The sequence below is a fragment of the Phoxinus phoxinus genome (assembly GCF_949152265.1).
Source record: "Phoxinus phoxinus genome assembly, chromosome: 24".
NCBI lineage: Eukaryota > Metazoa > Chordata > Actinopteri > Cypriniformes > Leuciscidae > Phoxinus > Phoxinus phoxinus.
Genome location: NC_136899.1, coordinates 4,055,808 through 4,078,900, shown reverse-complemented (window position 1 = coordinate 4,078,900; position 23,093 = coordinate 4,055,808). Strand labels below are relative to the sequence as shown.

The window sequence follows — 23,093 nt, the reverse complement described above, 5'->3', positions numbered from 1 at the left end:
CTTTAATATCGGTTATTCAACCAAAAATACTCTAATAGTTTGTTTACATGCTATTTTGTATGCATCATCCTTTTATCCAGATCCTGGATTTTTTTTTTCTAATCTGGAAAGTGCACGAGCACAAGGGAATCCCCTGCTGTTCCTTCCTTCAACACTAGGTGGCGCACTGGCGCTTAGTTTGAATAGCTGCACATGACGAGGCCTGTCCAAGAGTTCACAATTGTTCATTTATGCCATAGACATGCAGGGATAATATATTAATGCATCCTAGAAGTTGCAGAAGAAGAAAGTGTCAATGTTGAAGATTTGTTATTATTCATATTATTTTTATGGGTTATTTTGCTCAACACTTTGTGTAATTTATGGGTTCTTATTTTATAATACGGATATTTGAGATAATAGATGCCAGTTAATATTTGCTTTGTATTTCTGTATTCTGTAAATACTCTGTATTTTCTATTTGTTTACTGTTTTTTTTATAGTTTTTTTTTTTTTGTACTTTCCGATGGTTGACAGACAGTTGTGCTTATTTGTATGTAGGCCAAGTTGAATTATGATCATGACCCCAAATTGAAGTAAATATAAATAAGTAAATGGAGTGTTTGTGGTTTTTTAGTAGTTTTAACTCTCTCTCTCTCTCTCTCTCTCTCTCTCTCTCTCTCTCTCTCTCTCTCTCTCTCTCTCTCTCTCTCTCTCTCTCTCTCTCTCTCTCTCTCTCTCTCTCTCTCTCTCTCTCTCTCTCTCTCTCTCTCTCTCTCTCTCGGTCCCCTTGAAGAAAACAGCTTATAAATCATATTAAACTAGTATACAGTTGTACTGTATAAAAATCATTGTCTATGGAAAGTCCTCATAAAACATGGAAACCCTGTGTGTGTGTTTTTTTCTGTATGCTTCAGTTAACTTGACATCACAAATACATCAGTTGTCAGGTCTCCACTGTGTTGTTGCCATGGAGATTATTCCTTTCATATTCAAGTGAGGTCAGCGGTCCAGGCTAAAGTATGTATATATGCTGAGAGTGATTTGCATGACTCACTTACAGTCAGATTATTCAATGAGATGGTAATTTATTCTAATGTAAATGGGGTGATCACCTCACTGTAGTTGTTGATGAATCATATATTAATGCTATATTATAAGGGTAAATAAAAAAGACAGTGATCAATCGGTCAGTCGAAGAAGGGCACATTATTCATCCTGACAATATTAAATATCAATATAGGGTGAAAATGAATTGTAGAGTGTAATGTGTGAAGTCAGTGCTAGTAAAAATTGAAGAAAGTTATCTCATAATATTTTATAATTTTCATTCCAATGATATTGATCAATCAAGGTAATCTAATTTAATTGTCCAAAATTAAGTTTGCTATTATTTATGATAAATGTAGCTATTATATAATTATTTATTATATAATGTATTAATTATGTCAAACAAACTGTTGCGTGTAGGGATGTATTTATGGAAAACAATTCAAATGTGTTCCACATTGTTCATTTTGAACAGCCATTATATTTGTTTGGCTTGTGACTTTTGTGTGCTCTCTGTATTTTGTCTTCCTCATCTTGCCGTAGCTCCACTCACCTACCGCACTCAACCGGTCAGTCACCCCGTTTACTTATTTATTGAGGTATGATTTATTTAAGATTGAACAATGTCCCCAAACTTGCATAAAAGCTTAATCTCCAACTTTTTACAATACACACTCACAAACACACACTTTTATCACACACACACATTAACAGTAACACACTGCAGACTCTACCGTGGTGTTTACAAGGTTAAGCACTTCTGAAACTAGGCCACAGACTGAGAACAACACACGAAGCTCCTCGGAGTTTCAAATGGGTTCAAATCAATTTCATTCGAGGAAGATCAGGAGTTAGATGAATTATTCCAATTAATTATGAGATCTTATGATCATTCTTACCTTTCTAATTAAAATAAGCCTTAACTGAAATGGTTTATAAATAGCATGAAATATTTCCTGTCTGTTTTAAGGATAAAATCAAGTGCACTTCAGGAGAGGTTAGTATTATATGTACTTCTGAAGCTCATGACACATGACTCTGAGAGTTTAGAGTGACAGAAGTGGATTGAATTTCAGCTTCTGTTACGGACTTCTGTCCTGTCCAAACTGTGCCTTTGGCTCATTTTTACCTGATGACCTGCATAATTACAGCAAATCAAATGTATCTGTTATTACCATATTAAAGCAGTTTAATTTAGCTTAAAATGCATTTATTTATTTTTTACATGCATGATAAATTATTTTAGCATTTAAATTAAATTAAGTATTTAATATATTTACAAAAGATTTATTTAGCATTGCTAAAATATTAGTACTAATATATTATTCTATAATGTTTTAAACAATTTAAAATTATATAATTTTGTAATTTTTATTAGAATATATTTATTTTAATATATTTATTTAATTTGTATTGATTTAATTTTATATTATGAAAATATTAGTACTATTATATAATTCGAAAATATATTTTAAATTAATAAAAAATATTGTTTATATAAATACTACTTTAATTTATGCGAGTATGCGATGTTAATAGATTGATAAATAAAGATGAATAACCTGTATAATTTAAATGAATAAATTATACTTCATCATATGCACTTGTTTAGATTCTGTTTTATTATAATGACTTATTTTTTGTGCAGTGTGTCATTAATCATTTGATTAGAGATGACCATTATCTTTCTTTCAATTCTTCTCTCAATTTTTCTGTAGCTCTTCAGTTCATGTAGCGTAGCTATCCTGCAATTATCCCTCATTTTCCCCTTCTTCCTTCCATCAACCCCCTCCCCCTTATTTCCTCGTGATGGTTCAATCCATGAACCTGCTCAGCCTATATGTGTAGTGTATTGGTTCACTGTACCTTTAAGAGGAGGAGGGGGTGCTGGTGGTGGTGTGGGGGTTTATATGAATATCAGATGAGCTCGGTTTGTGCCATGCGGACCTACACACACACACACACACACGCACGCACACACAGACACTCACACACACACCACGGAGGCTAGTGCAGACAATTCCAACTGAAGACACGGATCTGAGACAGACAGAGAGAGAGAGAGATAGATAGAGAGAGAGAGAGAGAGATCAGGATGGGTGTTACAGGAGAAATGAAGGAGGACGAGGCTGCGTAAGACAGCTGAGAGACACTGAAAGATAAACCGAGGGTGGAGAGGACAGACAGCACAGCAGGTATGTGGCGTTGCATCCCCGTTCTCCTGTAGGCTTGAAGATGCCCATCTATTCCCATCATGAAGCAGTTCATGCACAATTTACCTCCTGCTTCATTAACAAACCGCAAACTGTTCTGGCTTCACACTGACCGAGAGCTTTGTGTCCATGTTTTCTCCCCCGTAAAGGCTGAAGCTCCAGTTATGATTGCATTTAAACAATCAATATTCATCAGGCACTTTTTGTTCTAGTGTTCACAGAGTCGGAAGGACAGACAGGCAGAGAGAGAGAGAGAGAGAGAGAGAGAGAGAGAGAGAGAGATGCATGTCTTGATGCATGGCTGCTGTGGATTTTAATGCACTGTAATGGACTCGAGCTATGTGAACTCCGGTAAGTGTGTGTGCATCATTTCACGGACTGCGGAGAGAGTGAGACCGCTGGAGAGACAGACCCTCTTAAAGTGATCCGAGAGGGAAAAGTCCGTCCTCTGCAGGAAAATGAGATTTACGGGTCTGGGAATGATAGCTGACGAAACTGAAAGGTTTTTGAGGTGGATCTCTGGAAGTGTACAGTAGTTAGATTTGAGAGGTCAACATGGAAACATCATAGATATTAACCAATGAGATGGGAGGGGAAAACATGATAGACTGAATAAAAAAACAGGACAGGGAAAGGATATTGAGGAAGGCGATGACAGCAAAGGAGGCGGTGTGTAGAGAGAATTGAGCCGTGGAGAAAGGGATGAATGGATGAAGAGACACGAGAAGAGACCTACGCATCAATCCATGATACATCGCCAAATAATGTCAGGTTGCATAATCGCCCAACTGATCATATATTGGCTTTCCTGCTCCCTTTGCCGTATGGATTATACATTGATCGTTGCACATCACACTGACAGTTAAAGGGCTAGTTCACTCTAAAATAAGAAATCGGTCATCTTTTACTTCTGTTGAACACAAGTTATTTGGAAGACGCTACATTGCGCCCTCTTGGCTTTCATTGCATGGACAAAAAACAAACACTGAGACATTTTTCTAAATATCTTTTGTGTTCCACAGAAGAAAGTTACACAGGTTTGGAACTACATTGAGTAAATTATAGAATTATAATTTTTTTGGTAATGAGGAAGGAATGTTTTATCCGACTACACCATCATTGAGATTTCTGATTTGAATCATAGATAAATGACACATTGGACTATAGCAGACGTTTGTTGGTAAGGTTGAGTTGGAAGGACAGAATCTATAGTCCTATAGTGGTTGTATCTCGCTCACATTTTTACTTAAAGGGATAGTTCACCCAAAAATTAAAATTCTGTCATTAATCACTCGTGTCGTTCCAAACTTGTAAGACTTTCATGATCTTCTGAACACAAATGAAGATCTTTTTGAGGAAATCTGAGAGCGTTCTGTCCCTCCATTGACAGCTACGCAACTACCACTGTGACGCTTCAAACTGTTCATAAAGAGATCGTAAAACTAATCCATATGAATTTAATGATTTAGTCCAACTATTTGAAAGAGCTGAAGCTCAAACGTGATGCATAACACAAGAATGAACATTCATATGACATTATTATATACTGTATATTAAAATGTCATAACTGGATCTTCTAGTGAAATGACAGACTTCTCTCTGGTGACGTATGCCGAACTTCTCTAATCATTATCCGCTTAAACCTCGTCCCTTTCTTACAATCGACCTCCATCCAATTCATGGAACCAAGTCTCCACCTTACATTCTTTCCGGATAACCCGTTTCGCTCGGATGTTACAATATGACAAAAAATGATCTGTCACTCACTATCCTTTATTATATTGCACCTTTAACACTCTATGCAAGCTCTATGAAATCAAAGAGCTTTATCAAAGCAAGTTCGATTTTATTCATTGTTGTGTTCTGAAATTTTTCAGCTCATTTCATAAAGCAACATAACTATGTGTTGCATTCTCAGTGTTGCCACAAGGGGAGCTACAGCGAGCGTTAGTGTCTTCTTCTACTGTGTCTATTCTCTTTTTGGAGAACGTTATGAAGAGAATCTTGTTAAGCAGGTTAGTTCAAACTTAGTTGAACTGTTGAAATGTTTAGAGCAAAATTGAGCTGAACTGAGAATGCCTTTTCCTGAGTTTAAATTAAATTTGAGTTAAACTTGCAAACAGGATACAGAATTTGAAATTAGGCTGCAGTTTGTTTAAAGGTTAATGGACTATAAAATAAGATAGACAGATAAACATTAGATGGATGGATATATATATATATATATATATATTAGATAGATAGATAGATAGATAGATAGACAGATAGATAGATATGTTTGAAATGCCACCAATTAAAAATTTGTCTTGAAGTAGGCTACACTTAATTTCCCAGAATGCATTACCTGTCTTTAAATGTTTGACTTTTTCTTTCTTGCGTAGAGTATATGTTTCTGGCCTAATATTAACAACTCGAAGCCTTTCTGGTCCATCCAGACCATTTATTGAAACCATGCAGCAAAAAGTAGCAGTATGAAGAGTGAACTATATGTGACCACAAAACCAGTCACATGGGTCAATTTCTTGAAATTGAGATTTATACATCATCTGAAAGTTGAATACATATGCTTTCCATTGATGTATGGTTTGTCAGGATAGGAGGATTATATTTGGCCGAGATGCAATTATTAGAAAATCTGGAATCTGAGGGAGCAAAAAAATCGAAACATTGAGAAAATCTCCTTTAAAGTTGTGCATTTATGTTCACGATTGTGCTGCATTCACTCACAAAAATAAACATTTTATATATTTACGGTAGGAAATGTACAAAATATCTTCATGGAACATAATCTTTACTTAATATCCTAATGATTTTTGGCATAAAAGAAAAATCTATAATTTTGACCCATTGGCTATTGCCACAAATAAACCTGTGCGACATGTGACTGGTTTTGTGATCCAGGGTCACATATTAGAAAAATACAGGCTGTTTAATTGTGCAAGTAATCTTGACCAACATCATTTCTGTGAAGTTGACAGCAGAAATAATATTAGTCAAACAATAAACAAGTTGAGAATAGGGTTAGGAGTGTCATTGCTGGACGACTAGTGGCAACAAACTGAATTGCGAAAATAGGGATTATTTCCAAACGGGTTTCTGAAATTTGCACAGTCATGTTCACACTCTTTGGGAAAAACCAACCTACAAATGGCGTACTTGTTTTTGCAAGTTCAAATTGTGACTGTTTCACATTGCACACTTCAGCTTTAAGATCTTCCAATACAAACCATTAAGATGCAAATACGTGGCAGAGGCCGATGATGGACGTCTTGGTCGACTGCCATCATTAACATCTGTCTGAGTGTTTGCACTGTAATATTAGATCCTTAAATGCATCAATATCCCTGAAGACTTTGCAGCCAATCTGTGTATTTTTACACAACGGATACCCACCACAACATGGGACTGTAACACACGAAACACAAGTATTTTCAGTGTCCGGTCCGCTGCGCCAGGCAAGTGTTTTCTTGCTTGATTTGTATGGTTTGTTGATTGTACATCTCGTACCTCTGAGAGTCGCGTGGCGTCTGATGGCAACGCTTCACTCATCACAACAGCGTTTGCGTCTCGATGGGATGGTGTGCGTTTGGTCTTTGAGATAAAGAGAGAAAGAAAAGTTGCGTGTGCATGACGGAGCAAAGAAGAGGAATAAGGAGCAGACGGATGTTGGGATGTCATGAACATCTGTCTCTCTCTCAATGAAGCTTCAAAAGCTGATGTTGGAAGTACATTTAGATGAGACCCAGAGGAGAAGGGTTGAGTGTGTTTGATAGAGAGAGAGACATAAAAGTGGACAGGATAAGACTTGGAAGCTAAGAATGTAGTTGTCTTTCGGAAAATGGATGTAAGGTCTTTAGCCTACATACTGTACTTCATGTAAAATAGGGTGGCCAGATGTCCCTGTTTTTGGTGTCCTGTCCCTGGAAATGTCCCCATTTTTAGCATGTTCAAAACAGCCTGCAGATACATCCGACTAACCTCAAAAAGCAAAAAACATAAAATAACATTTATACCTTAGTATGTATACACTGTTTGTGAAAATATTAAAGACACGGTTGGTGATTTGTTCCATTATTTGATATGTGACCCTGGACCACAAAACCAGTCTAATACAATTGAGGCTAATTTAAATTGAGGTTTATACATCATCTGAATAAATAAGCTTTCCATTGATGTATGGTTTGTTAGGATAGGACAATATTTGGCTGAGATACGACTATTTGAAGATTGGGAATCTGAGTGTGCAAAAAAATCGAAACATTGAGAAAATCTACTTTAAAGTTGTGCATTATGTTCACGATTGTGCAGAATTCACTCAGAAAAATACTATTTGTATATAGTTAAAGTAGGAAATTTACTAAATATCTTAATGGAACATGATCTTTACTTAATATCCTCATGATTTTTGGCATAAAAGAAAAATGGATAATTTCGACCCATACAATGTATTGTTGGCTATTGCCACAAATAAACCTGTGCGACATGTGACTGGTTTTGTGATCCAGGGCCACATATGCTGGTTAAAAGTCTCTTCACACAATGATAGCAATCACTAAGTTAAGTGGTCTAAATGTATATATATATATATATATATATATATATATATATATATATATATATATATATATATATATATATATATATTATATATATATATATATATATATCATCTGTGGAAGGCGTAGGACTATAACATGTTCGTCCAATCATTGCATTCGGTCCGAAGCGATATCTTCCTGTCAACACAGGTATAAATGATCTTTGTGGACTGATGAGGATGTTTTGAGATCTGAAAGTACAGCATGTTTTCTTAGTATGACGATGAAGAAGAAAAAAGATCCCTTATGTACTAGAAATTGATGTCTTTAGTGTGTGGTTTGTTGAATACATTTATCTTCTTCATGTATTTGGCTGATGCTTTTCTTCAAAGTGACTTCAAACTATAAATGGCATCAGTGTTTTGCACAGGGAAAGACTGACTTGCTGGCAGAATGTGAGTTGAGCCTGAGATAAAGAGAGAAGTGCTTTCTGATTAGAACACTTAACTGTGTATTTAAACACGCTCTAACACACAATACCTTGCAGGAAAAAGCCCTCTCCGCAGTGATTTTATTAGGTTGACACGCTCAAATGTTGCTCTTGCTGACCATAGCCTCTCTCTCTTTCTCTAACACACACACACACACACACACACTGTAAAGCTTCACACTTGATTTAGCACATTTGCAAGATACCATCCAAAACATACCATCCACACGTATGCGCTCTTGGCAGTGTTCAGTTAGCGCTGAGGTGACAGCGTACGTCCTGCTGAAGAGATGGGAGTTACTCGCTCACTACTGAGGGAGGAAGAGGAGGGAGTCTGCTAACGAGTAAACGAGTGCCAGGAGAGATGGGGTGGAAGAGGCTGATACAGGCTCCGTTTCTGTGTGTCCCTGTAGACTGCATGGATTAGGAAGACAGGCGCATGCACACACACACACACACACCGCCTGTGGTTTGATGGATTACAGTGATGCATTGACTTGCAGTGCACAGACATGCTGCAATAGTGCGTTTCTTTGAGACGAATATATTATAGAAGATTACAGAATGCTGGAACTGACAGCAAAACAATGACATAACACGCTGCTGTACTTTGTGTGGTGCAATGCAACAAGTGTGCAACAATTACGGCTGCTCAAAATGCAATATACATGTTTGAACATATACAGTATTTTGAATCCGAGCTTCCGTTTTGTGAAACATTATATTCAATGAGAAAAAACGGTCTCTATCTAATTATCTATCTATCTATCTATCTATCTATCTATCTATCTATCTATCTATCTATCTATCTATCTATCTATCTATCTATCTATCTATCTATCTATCTAGTTATATCCATCCATCCATCCATCTATCCATTCTATATCCGTCTATCCATCCATCCATCCATCTATATCCGTCCATCCATCATCCATCCATCCATCCATCCATCAATCATTCTGACAGTCTGTCTATCTGTAGATATAGACTATCTGTAGTCTGACTATCTTTCTATCTATCTATCTATCTGTCTGTCATTTTCTGTTCATCCATACATCCATCGTTCTGATTATCTATCCATCCATTCATCTATCTTTCTGACAATCAATCAATCAATCAATCAATCAATCAATCAATTAGTCAGTCAGTCAGTCAGTCAGGTCTGTCTGCCTGTCTCTCTCTCTGTCTGTCTGTCTGTCTGTCTGTCTGCCTGTCTCTCTGTCTGCCTGTCTGTCTCTCTGTCTGTCTGTCTGTCTCTCTGTCTGTCTGTCTGCCTGTCTCTCTCTCTGTCTGTCTGTCTGTCTCTCTGTCTGCCTGTCTGTCTGTCTCTCTGTCTGTCTGTCTGTTTGCCTGTCTGTCTGTCTCTCTGCCTGTCTGTCTGTCTCTCTGTCTGTCTGTCTCTCTGCCTGTCTGTCTGTCTCTCTGTCTGTCTGTCTCTCTGCCTGTCTGTCTGTCTGTCTGTCTCTCTGCCTGTCTGTCTGTCTGTCTGTCTGTCTGTCTGTCTGTCTGTCTGTCTCTCTGTCTGTCTGTCTGTCTCTCTGCCTGTCTGTCTGTCTGTCTGTCTCTCTGCCTGTCTGTCTGTCTCTTTGCCTGTCTCTCTGCCTGTCTGTCTGTCTGTCTCTCTGTCTGTCTGTCTGTCTCTCTGCCTGTCTGTCTGTCTGTCTCTCTGCCTGTCTGTCTGTCTGTCTGTCTCTCTGTCTGTCTGTCTCTCTGCCTGTCTGTCTGTCTGTCTCTCTGTCTGTCTGTCTCTCTGTCTGTCTGTCTCTCTGCCTGTCTGTCTGTCTGTCTGTCTCTCTGCCTGTCTGTCTGTCTCTTTGCCTGTCTCTCTGCCTGTCTGTCTGTCTGCAGGGATGCCTTCTCACTTTGTGAAGCTACATTTCCCCTTAACCATGCTAACAAATCTCACTGCACCTCAGATAAAACAAATTCTTCCCGACCATCTTTATCCCTGAGTCTCTGGAGATCCAGTGCTACACTGAGCTATTGCTGCTGAATGCTTCAAACGCTAAAACGTCAGGCTGTTGGTGAAGCGGTAATATATGAAGTGATGAGATGTCAAGGAGGAGGAGAGTGTTAACAGTCTTTCATTTGTGTTATGGATCTGTCCATCATTATCACTCCCAGAAGAGTTGAGATTGTGAAATAGACTTTTGCGTTGTCTGTTGTGGGTAATTGTCAAGCTGTTGCTATGTGGCTGCAAAGATGTTACATTTGCAACGTGCTAAAATGTTCTCAGAACCACCAGTGGCTCGGGTGCTTCAGGATCATCATAATTGGTCTAATTTTCGGGCGTTCTGAAAGGTTTCTGGTGTTCTAGTTGTTTGCTTACTAGCCAAAGCTATTTCTAAATGTATACGCATGTTGCTGTGTGGTTCTGCTTTTCAGTCCCAGCTCTATATGAAGGTCTGGTCCTTATACAGAAATAATATTCACCAATCTGCCCAATTTGAGGACGGTCGGCTATTTATATTACACAAGCGTTGTACTCTCTTCTTTCTGAATATTTTGTTTTGTTCAGACAATTATCTGACACGACAGTCTCTCCTCCCGCGAGGCTTTGCATTCTTGTCAGAAAAGACAGCGACTCTTTCATTTTCACCCTCCTCCTCCCTCTCTCTCTCTCTCTCTCTCTCTCTCTCTCTCTCTCTCTCTCTCTCTCTCTCTCTCTCTCTCTCTCCCTCTCTCTCTCTCTCTCTCTCTCTCTCTCTCATTACTGTTTGGATTATGGATTTTCATATCAGGGCAGCGTTTCCTTTGAAGGCCCCTGCAGCAGTGGTGCTGTACAGTAAGTGGGTTGCGTTCTTCTCTTCTCCATCATCCTTTTCTCTCTCGCTCTCTCTCTCTCTCTTCCCTACGCTGGACATTTCTGAAGTCGCTGGCTGTTAAATGCCTCTGGAGCTGCGTATTTTTAAATGCTCAAACCTCTCGCATGTACCTCACGCACACATGCTCAAAAATCCTGTAAACCGTCTCTTCATGCTCTGATGTCATGAAGATGAGGGCACTCAAATCCCTCCATTCAGACTTTTCAAATGCCAGCTGCTTTCCTGCTACTCTTGGGGTCTCAATGTCTTCGTCTCTGACTGGTAAAGCAAGAACAGAGAGATTGACTGAGGAATTGTGTAATTAGCATTGTGGCAATGGCATTCAAGTCTTCAAGGTCTTCAAGTGTTAGGTGCCAACATGTCTCTGATTGTCTTTGATTCACCAGTCGTTCTCAGTCCACAGAGAATAAGGATATAGACATTATGAACATTGGGGAAAATAATCACTGGATTTGCCAAACTAAACAACTCTCTGTGAAATAATGATCACATCTAGGAAAGAAATTCTGATCATAAAGTCTGAACACATTTATGCTAATTTCTGATGTGTTTTCTGTGTGTTGGTGAACCATGAACAATGTTTGTACCTGTGTAACAGTCCTTAAATGGATATTCACTCAAAAATGTACATTCTGTCATCATTTACTCGCCCTCATGCCGTTCCAAACCCGTACGACTTTCGTTCATCTTCAGAACACAAATGAAGATCTTTTTGATGAAATCTGAGAGCTCTCTATTGACAGTCTACGCAACTATCATTTCAAGGCAAGCCCAAGAAAGGTAGTGAAGACATCATAAAATTAATTTTAAGAAGCGACGCAAGTGCTTTGTTGCCAGAGCAGATGTTCTTGCGCGCATTGGAGATTTATATTTTGTTGATAAAGTGGTAAAATATGTTTTTTTTGCGCAAAACAGCACTCGCGTCGCTGGAGTCACATGGATCACTTTAATGATGTCTTTAGTTGCGTAGCTGTCAATGGAGGGACAGAAAGCTCTCAGATATCATAAAAAGATCTTCATTTGTGTTCCAAAGATATATATGTTCCAGGATAAACTAAAATGCACGGCGTCTCAACACAACTTCCCTCATGAATTTGAATCCTGCTATTGGATTATTAGGTAAGAAGCGTCATATTATGTGACTATGCATTACTTTTTATGGAGAGCTAATGACCTAGCTAAGTTCTTAAGAACAAATGGTACAACCAAATGAGTCTTACAAACTAGTTAAAAATAAAGGTTGCAAAATGTTTTTTGTTGTTTTCGTAGCGATGCCATAGAAGAACCCTTTTTGGTTCCACGAAAAACCTTTCAGTGAACAGTTCTGAAAACTTTCAGAGTGTGAAGAACATTTTAAGAATCTAAAGAACCTTTTTTTCCACAATAAAAAAAAACATTTGTGCAATTCAAAGATCCCATGGATGTTAAAGATTCTTCATGGAACCAAAGATGCCAATAAAGAACATTTACACTAAGCCCCTATAGTGTGGACCTTACATTCCAGTTTAAAGGTGAACTATGCAGATTTTTTACCTTAACCGAACAGCTTCGGAGTCATTGGAATGGTTATATTACTTTTTTCGGGTTGAATGGTGGTCATCCCCCTATCGCCTATGAGCGGAAAAAACACACTTGCAACTTTGAGCCGGCGGGTCGCCGGACGCGGCGTCAGGAGGCATCGCGTGATATCAGGTCTTAATAGGGTATATGTCGAACGTCGCATGACGAAACCGGAAACCTGGTCTCATCGCATCCGCTTGTCATAGAAAGTGTTAACAGCCGTATGAACTGACGCCGATATCTATGGAATTTTAAGGTAATCAGCTAACCTACCTATCTCACTTTGTTATTGGCGTTTTATTCTATTTAAATATCTTAACGTTAGTGTGAAGATTTTTTATTTTTTTTACTTTTAAATATCGATCTTCACATGCGAGGGACATTGGTTATGATCATCTTTGCTCGCTCCTTTTAAGTTATCTTGAGTAAAACAGTAAAAAAATGCATGAAGCACATACAAAAGACCTGAACCGGAAGCGATGCATTCTGTTTTCCGGTTTCGTAATGCGACGTTCGACATATACCCTATATCGTGTGATATCAGGTCTCGCGATGTAACGAATTGCTTTACGGCAAAAAGAAATCTGCTAAAATCATTATTGCGCTCCCTCACACTGTTCGAACCCGGATGAAGAATGTCCCGTCTGCTGTGATGTCGTTGATCTACTAGCCTCTGGTATCTGAGAGTCGCCAACAAGTTTTTCGACAGTGTTGTCAAATATCTATTCCGAAGCTGTAGGGGGAGCTCTATAGAGAAACCTGCGAGCAGCGAGAATACAGCGAAGAAATTCCCGAAAATAGCCCTGCTTTAAGTAACATATAGGTTCATAATAGAAAATGGAATTTTTACTTCCATTTAGACAAAACTGACCATAACTGGTGGTCATACTGTTAATTTTCAGCCAAAACTGCACTGAATGGTTACAGGTTAATGTGTAAATGCATATCTAGCTTTGGTCTTCTTTCACACAACATCTGTGACCCCATATGTTGGTCTTGCGATCCATATGCATGCTGACTGTTTTACATGCGTGCTTACAGATGAAAGCGTCTCCGCTGTCGTAAGTAGCCATTAAATCTGTTTTCCAGCACCGCTAGATGACATTGAGGTCATCGAAACATGTTTTACTGCTGATGAACCATGCAGATAGGATTGGTTATTCATTTAAAACACGTCCTCTGACACTCCGCGGGGCTCCTCGGGAGGATACTGACCCTGAGAACGGCTACATTAGTGTCAATCCTCAATCTCTGACCGTTTAGAGCCTCCAGTGGGCGGTCTGTCACAAGGTCAAAGGTTAAACAGGATCCCGTCTCCTCCGAGAGACCCCTGAGAGAGAGAGAGAGAGAGAGAGAGATGTTAATTAAAATGTAGTGGCGTGGGGTCAGATTTTGTGCCTCATTTAAATCTACTGGTGTGAAATCTCAGTCCACTGACGATTTCCGTGATATGCGCTTCTCCTCATGGCGAAATTAATTAACATTCAGTCGCCGCTGCGATGATTTAATGCTGATACTTATAATTAGATAGTTTCTTCGTTATTTTCCCAAAGCGACCTGCCTCTTCAGTGTGTGCGTAATAAGTTGTGTGCCGCATAACAAGCAGAAGTAGTTCAAGTTTTATTCCACCCTGCTCTTTAGCAAGTGTGTGTTTATGTCCCGTTGTTTTTTTCAGCTAATGCTGATTAGAATCTAATCAGACTTTCACCTTCCAGCAGGTGTTTCATGTACTCGGAAATATCAGCTGCAAGTTATGATTGCTTGTTAAGCTCCTCTATATGACATCATCACTTCAGTATCACGATATCTTTTTAATTTAGGATCATGCATATCTTGCGCCCTAATTTCCCGCGAGGAACTTGTGAGCAGCGCTGCAAAGTATTTTTGTCTTGTTTTCCAGTACAAATATCTAAACATTCTTAAATCAAGAAGCATTTGCTTGAAAAGAAAAATCACATATGATATTAAGTTTAAAAAAAATTTGGACTTGGGTAATGATGCTGAAAATTCAGCTTTTCAGAGGAATATAGAATATAAATATATTCAAATGGAACATTAGTTTTTAACTGTGGTAATATTTCTCGATATTACTGTTTTTACTGTATTTTTAATCAAATAAATGCAGCCTTTGTGAGCAGAAAATATCTTGCGGACCCCAAACCTTTGAATGGTAGTGCAGAATCAAATCTAATCGTACATGCGTTAATAAACAAGACCCTTAGACTTATTTTCCATTTGTAAACATTTCCCCACTGATTCGTGTTATTTCATCAGTTCCTCATCTGATGGAAATCCCTAGTCGAACTTAATAACACAACATGAGCTTCACTGCTGGCTGCAGTTGTTATAACAGCATTTATCAGTTTCTCATATATTCTCATATTTTCATTCGTTTTCATTGTCTTATTATGGGGTCTTCAGATGAACTTCTCTATTACTGTGTCCTGTTAGATTGGTTATCGATGTCCAGCACAGTCCAGGCTGCTTTATTAAACACCTGTAGATGATGGACCTCTTTTAGATTTCCATTTTACAGTATTATATTATTAAACCCAGCATGACTAATCTTTTTAGTTTTTTTCTAAGTCTTACACTCTCTCTCTCTCTCTCTCTCTCTCTCTCTCTCTCTCTCTCTCTCTCTCTCTCTCTCTCTCTCTCTCTCTCACACTCACACTCACACACACACACACACACACACACACACACACACACACACACACACACACACACACACACACACACACACACACACACACACACACACACACACACACAGCCTGTTTGCTCACTCCATGACATACAATGTTTGTACGGTGTCCATGAGAGCGTGTAATAGCGATGTCACCGTCACGAGTGATGAGCTCCATTGTGATGTCATAATCAGAACCACTCGACAGGGTCAAGGATTCTGGGGCGTTTCTTATTACACTCTCAGGCCTGGAAAGGGACTAGATAATGAATCAAAACATGTCTCTGTCATATGCAATATAATCTTTCTCCTTTCTCAAAATGAATGTATTTTTTTTTTTAATAATATTTTTTTTTGTTAGTTTTATAATTAATTTAGTTAATTCATATAATTTACAGCTGTATTAATAACTCAAATAACTGATTTCTGATTTTTTATTTTTTATTAAAAGGGGACCCATTATGCCCCTTTTTACAATATGTATGTCTCGGGTGTCTAAGGAATGTGGAAGTTTCAGCTCAAAATGCCCCACAGATCATTTATTACACCATGTTGTAAATGCCCATTTTTGAGTGGAAGGATAAACATGCTGTTTTCGTGCATGTGTCTTTAAATGCAAATGAGCTGCTGCTCCCCGCCCAGAAGAGGGCGGAGCCTTTACAGCTCGTTCCTTTGGTACTCAGCCAAAAACTAAAAGATCTGTTTGGTATTGATTATCATCTTTATCGTGGTCACGCTCACATGACATTACAGTTCTTCATCATCATGAAAGTTTATTATCTGCATGCGTTTTAAAGCCACACCAGTCTAAACTTCTGATATATGGTTTTCTGAGCGCACACACCCGAAGCACGAGAACAGAAAGCTGGATTTCAGACGGCGTGTCCCGTGAGAATTAAACTACGTTATCTTTCATGTCTTATTGCGTTTAAACTGTCAAATACACACAAGTTTATGTAAAAAACACAGCCGGTTATCTCTGTGAACGTAAACAGCAAGTAAAGAAACAGCATGTGTATATTAGATCTGTGAAAGCAGCGTAATATACAGTACCTGATATATATATATGCTGTTAATATGAAAATAAAAACTCTTGACTGAATAACTTTAGTAGCTTTAATAAGAATTTCTTACTTGAGCGCTGCTGTTAAATGCTCTGGCGAGGAGATAAACATGGCGGACTGTGTCTAGCTCACTATGGGCGGGTCTATGCTAATAAGGCAGACTCCATCAGCAGTCGTGGGCGGGGCCTAAGCTTACCGTATGTCACTTTGCATAGAAACTGCGAACGTCTTATTCTGAGACACTGCTTATGATTTATGGAGATTTTAAAAAATGGATTTTTACCATTATAGGTTGGTTTTGTTCCAGAAATAAAATATTATATTTTTTTCTCTCAGCTTTCATCATCTCTCATCTGTTCATGACACTAAACGAGGGATCATTAATCTCCAGGCCACTTTACTGATTCCCCTCAGGCGAGAAATCCCAGAATCCCGTGACACTCCCGGCCGATCGTTCACACCTGCTCAGAGGCTCCGGCCGGGGGTCCAAACACCTGTCACGGCACACTTGGTTTATGTGTCTGTCTGAGGAGTATTAAAATTGGGCGGTATAATCAATCTTTGTGTACTCTCTCTCTCACACACACACACAAACACACGGACATTAGATGAGTGTCACTATTCATTTGTCATGCTTATAGATGCTTGCATGATGTCTACAGTTAACCAAGGACAGAGAATAATCAAAGAGACATTGGAACTAGGGAATATTGGGAATATTGTTGGCTCTGTGACGAGTTGATAAAAGCGTCCACTAAATGTAAATGGTTACTGCTTGGTTATGACAATGGTTTGTTTTACTCCAATGCTTGAATTCATGGAGAGACTTTACATGTTTTAAAATTGCTCTTTTTGTTTTAGAGACACAACATGTCAAGCTCTGACTCAACCACTGGTGTGAATGTAGGACTATACCTGTAATATTTATCTGAATATTGGCATGTGGGAGGGACAAAAGGGCTGGTGCTGTTTGGAAATAATGATTATTATTGTGTTTGGTGCACCTGGTGGCACAGAAATTACACACTTCAGCTTTAATGTAGGTTACTTGTGGCCATCAAGGTGTAATTTTCCCCGTCAGTCCTGGTAGCTTGCTTATGGTTCATACGATACACACAAAAACCTTCTCTCTCTTTGTCAAGTCTTTGATTTTAAGTGAAAAACTTCTTATTTCTTACTTCTTAAAATCTTTTGCTAAAGAGGAAGTAATTATAATACTATAAGACTAAACTATAATATTATTGCAGTGATACTAAAATAACACTGAACCATAAATATTAAAGTTAATATCTCATCTGCCACTGTCGTGAATTGCGATTGGGCAAGATTTGGCTGTGATTGGGTCAAAGACGAACGTGTAGATTATGTTTACATAGAAAAACAATGGAAAAGTAGGAATGGAAAAACTGTAAGTACCTCACATTTCTATCTTCTGTTGCAGTTCTATTATTTAGTTGACTCCATCCCAGTTGTTGTTTTCTTCCAAATAGTGTTATGAATAAATGATCTGTAATTAGTATTAAATGTTAATTGTGTGTGCTCACCGACTGCTTTTCAGTGTTCTTTGCCTTCTGATGGGAAATATGTTAGCCCAGCTGGGTAGACTGTTTACACACCAACATGACTTCAGTCCCAAGAACACTCAATAGTGAGATGGAAGAGTATTTACCTTTTTTACTTCAGCTTTCTGCTTCCTGATGTTATTTGCAGCTTAAAATGGCGTCATATGTCTTGGAATATAGAGCACTAGTTGTATGGACTACATTTATTGTGCTTTATTGACCCATTTAAATTATACGTTTATCTCTGTAAAGCTGCTTTGAAACAATCTACATTGTTAAAAGCGCTATATAAATGAAGATGACTTGACTTGACTTTAAAAAAAAGCTTGTAATATTCAAATAGTGAGTTCTGTTGAATATGTAAAAAAATTTGGTTTGAGAAAATTCTTGTGATTACTGTATAAAACAGAGAGAAGAACCTAGTTACTCTCTCATTGGTCGATTGCTCTAGTCTCCACCCATTTGTCCATCTCATTATTAACAGCTGAAGGTGTAAAAGCTCTTGTGGTAGATCAGCATGTGATGGACTATCTGTGGATGAATCCATTCCTCATTCTCCGAAACGCTTTATCCATGTTGCCTGCGGTATGCTAATGTAATGGTTCCTCCTTTGATCTCGCACCTCTTCGGTGGGTTTTGTTGTTCTGGGGGCCTTTATTAGTTTGGGCCTCTATTTTGGGCTCCTTGGTGGGTGTTGTGTCTTCACAACAGCACTGAGAAAAACATTCTTCTTTTGAGATGTTGTCTTTGCAGTTTTTCTCCTACTTATTTTCATGTTCGGCCTGCTAGAATGTCTTGAGTGCAGGTTGCTACACATATTTTAAAGTAGGGTGATTAAATGTTTTTATTTAAATTTTTTGATTGCATTTATTTATTTATTTATTTATTCGGGTAGTTGGTTATTTGGTTAGTTAGTTGGTTAATTGGTCAATATTTGGTTATTTGGGTTGTGGTTGATTTGGTTGTTTAGTCATTTTTTTAGTTAAAGTCAAATTTTTTGTTTCGTTTTTTATTGTTGTGTGTCCAAAATTATTTATTAATATTAATTTTTATAATTATTATGGCTGGAAGAACGATGTGTCAGTGTAATCGTTAGATCATTCGATTAATCGATAGATTTATCTGTTGGAAAAAAAAAAAAACTTCCAGCACTAGCTAAACCTGTATGTATAATAATTATAAAAGCTGTCACTTTAAATTTGATGTTAACTACACATTTACATGTGAATTGTCTGCAATACTTTAAGACACATTTCAACAAATAATTTTCTTGATCTGTGCTCCTTTTTATTATTTGAGAGCTCAGATTCTGTCTGTAGTGTAAATGCAATTCAGATATGAGCACAATAAATCTAACTTTTGGTTGTACAGTAAATTTCAAATAAACATTTGTGACTCTGAACCACAAAACCAGTCACATGGGTCAATTTTTTGAAATTTTTATTTATAAATAATTTCTAAATAAATACTCTATCCACTGATGTATATGGTTTGTTAGGATAGGACACTATTTGGCCGTGATGCAACTATTCGAAAATCTGGAATCTGAGGTTGCCAAAAAATCAAAATATTGAGAAAATTGTCCATTTATGTTCACGATTATGCTGCATTAACTCACATTATAAATGTTTTATATATTTACAGTAGGAAATTTACAAAATATCTTCATGGAACATGATCTTTACTTAAAATCCTAATGATTTTTGGCATAAAAGATAAATCGATAACTTTGACCCATACAATGTATTGTTGGCTATTGCCACAAATATACCCGTGCGACTTATGACTGGTTTTGTGATCCAGGGCCACATTTGCAGTATGTGTGCATGACATGATTCTCAGCTTAATAGCGGTATGCTGAGGGAGTCCAGAGGTTGTAAGCTGTGAGTTTCTCAGTTTGACAGGTCAGACAGCATTAGTGTTGTTGGCTGACATGTGCTAGAGCTCACTGTGCCGGATCCTCCAGCAAACACACACAACAATCATAATTCTTCCTCAGCACAGGGTTGCCAGGCGAGGTGGGTATGACAACCTGCCAGTTTTATCATGTTTAGCGTTTATCACATCAGCAGACAATTTCCGACCCACCATCTCCCAGTCTTATCTGCATCCATGATTTCCTCTTCCCCATTGAACACGGCAGTTTTCCCTCCCGTCGAGCTCCAGAGATATGACTGTATCGTTCACTGCGTGTGTGAAGACCTCAGGGTTTAACTGTACGTGAAGAGCACGTGTTTTACTGTCACGTTACACTGTTGCTTCATTAATCACTTCATTCAGACATTTGAGCTATTCTTTTTTAATTAAAAACATTTGCTAATTAATGGTGCTTGCCTATAGGCAAAGCACATTAGTGTTATTGCTCATACTTATTATTCTTTTTTTTATTCTTTTTATTCCGCCGCTTTTTTGACGCGCTACTCCTCCCGCAGCTTTTGTCACAGACCCCTGAATGAGGTGTCAAAACGTGCGGCCTATTCGGGAATGGTGTGCTATGACTTTTATAAGCGATCGGGGGTGCGGTGGTCGCCCCAGGGGCGAAAAAGTCGACGAAAAAACGCATAGACTTAACATTACGTCAAACTTTGACGAGTCATAGCTCAGAGTTGGGATTTCGTAGAAATGTGAAATTTACCACATTTGGAGAGGCTGGCAGGCTCTGTAAGAACATACCTCACAATGGGGTAAAAGTTGCACCCCTGGGGGGCAGGAGCGGCCCAAACTTTTCCTATTGACTTAACATGGTGTAGGACGGCCCATGAAATGGAGAGAGAGAGAGAGTAAGCGATTTTGTATTGAACATAACTCTGGATCACAGTGTCATAGAGACAAGGGGGCGGGCTCATTTTACTCAGACGACCAATCAGTCTCTCCGGATCATTGTGAAGCTATCAGGCCACGCCCCTAGCAACCATTTAGAGCACCTTAGCAACAAGTTCCATAGACTTCCATTGAAAGAGATCAAATGGATATCTCTGGATAGAAGAGTCATAGAAACATGAGGGTGGTCTCGTTTGACTCGGGGCAGCAAACAGCCAATCATGAATCACATCAACACTTCCTAGCCCCTCCCTAGCAACCATTGTCGAGCACCTTAGCAACCAAAATTCACAGACTCATAGCTCAGAGCAAGGATGTCGCAGAAACGTGTAATTTGGCACATTTAAAGAGACTGGCAGGCTCTGTAAGAACATACCACACAATGGGGTAAAAGTTGCACCCCTGGGGGGCAGGAGGGGCCCAAAGTTGCCCCAATGAAGTACTATGGTGTAGGACAGCCCATGAAATGGGCTGTCCTACACCATAGTAAGCGATATTCTATTGAACATAACTCTGGATCACATTTGAAGAGGCTGGTAGGCTCTGTAACAACATACCACACAATGGGGTAAAAGTTGCACCCCTGGGGGGCAGGACCGGCCCAAAGTAGCCCCATTCACGTACTATGGTGTAGGACAGCCCATGAAATGGGCTGTCCTACACCATAGAAACCGCATTTGTATTGAACATAACTCTGGATCACAGTGTCATAGAGACAAGGGGGCGGGCTCATTTTACTCAGACGACCAATCAGTCTCTCAGGATCATTGTGAAGCTTTCAAGCCACGCCCTAGCAACCATTTAGAGCTCCTTAGCAACAAGCTCCATAGACTTCCATTGAAAGACATCAAAGGGATATCTCAGGATATAAGTGTCATAGAAACACGAGGGTTGGCTCGTTTGACTTGGGGCAGCAAACAGCCAATCCCCAATCACCTCAACACTTCCTAGCCCCTCCCTAGCAACCATTGTCGAGCACCTTAGCAACCAAAATCCAGACAGGGATATCTTCCATTCTGAATGTCACAGAGATGTGGGAGTTGGTTTATATCATTCATACTGACAAGTAGCCTTTGGAGTTTCATGATTGGCAGCTGCCAAGCCACTCCCTAGCAACAAAAGAGAGTACCCTAGCAACCGTTTTGCAAGGCGTATATCTCTGCATCAGAACATCGTATAGAGATGGGGGTTGGCTCTTTTGACTCATGCTAGCAAACAGGACTTGCTACATGCTACACATGCTAGCAGTGATTAGCTACATGCTAATTTTGATTAGCTAAGTGCTAAATCATGCCAAGAAAATGCTACAAACACCATAGTAACCATCTGTGACAACTACCAACCACCTAGTAACACCATAGCAACTACCCAGAATACCCTAGCAACTGCCTAACAACGCCCTAGCGACCACAAAAAATACCCTAGCAACTGCCTAGCAACCATCCAGAACACCCTAGCAACTGCCTAGCAACACCCTAGCAACCACCCAGAATACCCTAGCAACCACCTAGCAACCACCCAGAATACCCTAGCAACCACCTAGCAACCACCCAGAACACCCTAGCAACCGCCTAGCAACAGCCTAGCAACCACCCAGAACACCCTAGCAACTGCCTAGCAACCACCCAGAACACCCTAGCAACCACCTAGCAACCGCCTAGCAACCACCCAGAACACCCTAGCAACCACCTAGCAACCGCCTAGCAACCACCCAGAACTCCCTAGCAACCACCCAGAACCCCCTAGCAACCACCCAGAACATCCTAGCAACCGCCTAGCAACCACCCAGAACACCCTAGCAACCACCCAGAACCCCCTAGCAACCACCCAGAACATCCTAGCAACCGCCTAGCAACCACCCAGAACACCCTAGCAACCGCCTAGCAACCGCCCATAACACCCTAGCAACTGCCTAGCAACCATCCAGAACACCCTAGCAACTGCCTAGCAACCATCCAGAACACCCTAGCAACCACCCGGACAACATGAATAAGCCATATCTCAGCAGCAGAACATCGTACAGACATGGTTGTTGGCTCGTACGCAATCATGTATCTCACCCTAGCAACCGGGTCGTGTTTTTTGCCACTGCAAGCACCATTCACATTTTCTTCTGGAAATGTACGTTCTAGTTATGTTTGCAATACTACCATTGCTCATATTCAGGTTAGTGATTTGAACAATTTGGTGCACCATTAATGCTACGACGTGAGTGGACATAAAATCTAATATTAGCAATTTCAAAAATCAATTTGGGTTGATTCAATGCAATATAAAACCTGAATTTAAATGTTCGTGGGCCA

General features: G+C 39.3%; 1 protein-coding gene across 1 annotated transcript in view; it reads left to right on the top strand.

The window, feature by feature from the left end:
• Window positions 1-3,455: 3,455 nt before the first annotated feature.
• Window positions 3,456-23,093, top strand: part of srcin1b (SRC kinase signaling inhibitor 1b) — a gene marked incomplete at its 3' end in the record, with an annotated part of 49,332 nt that continues 29,694 nt past the window's right edge. The window contains exon 1 of the mRNA XM_079602351.1: window positions 3,456-3,593. The remainder of the gene's footprint in view (window positions 3,594-23,093) is intronic.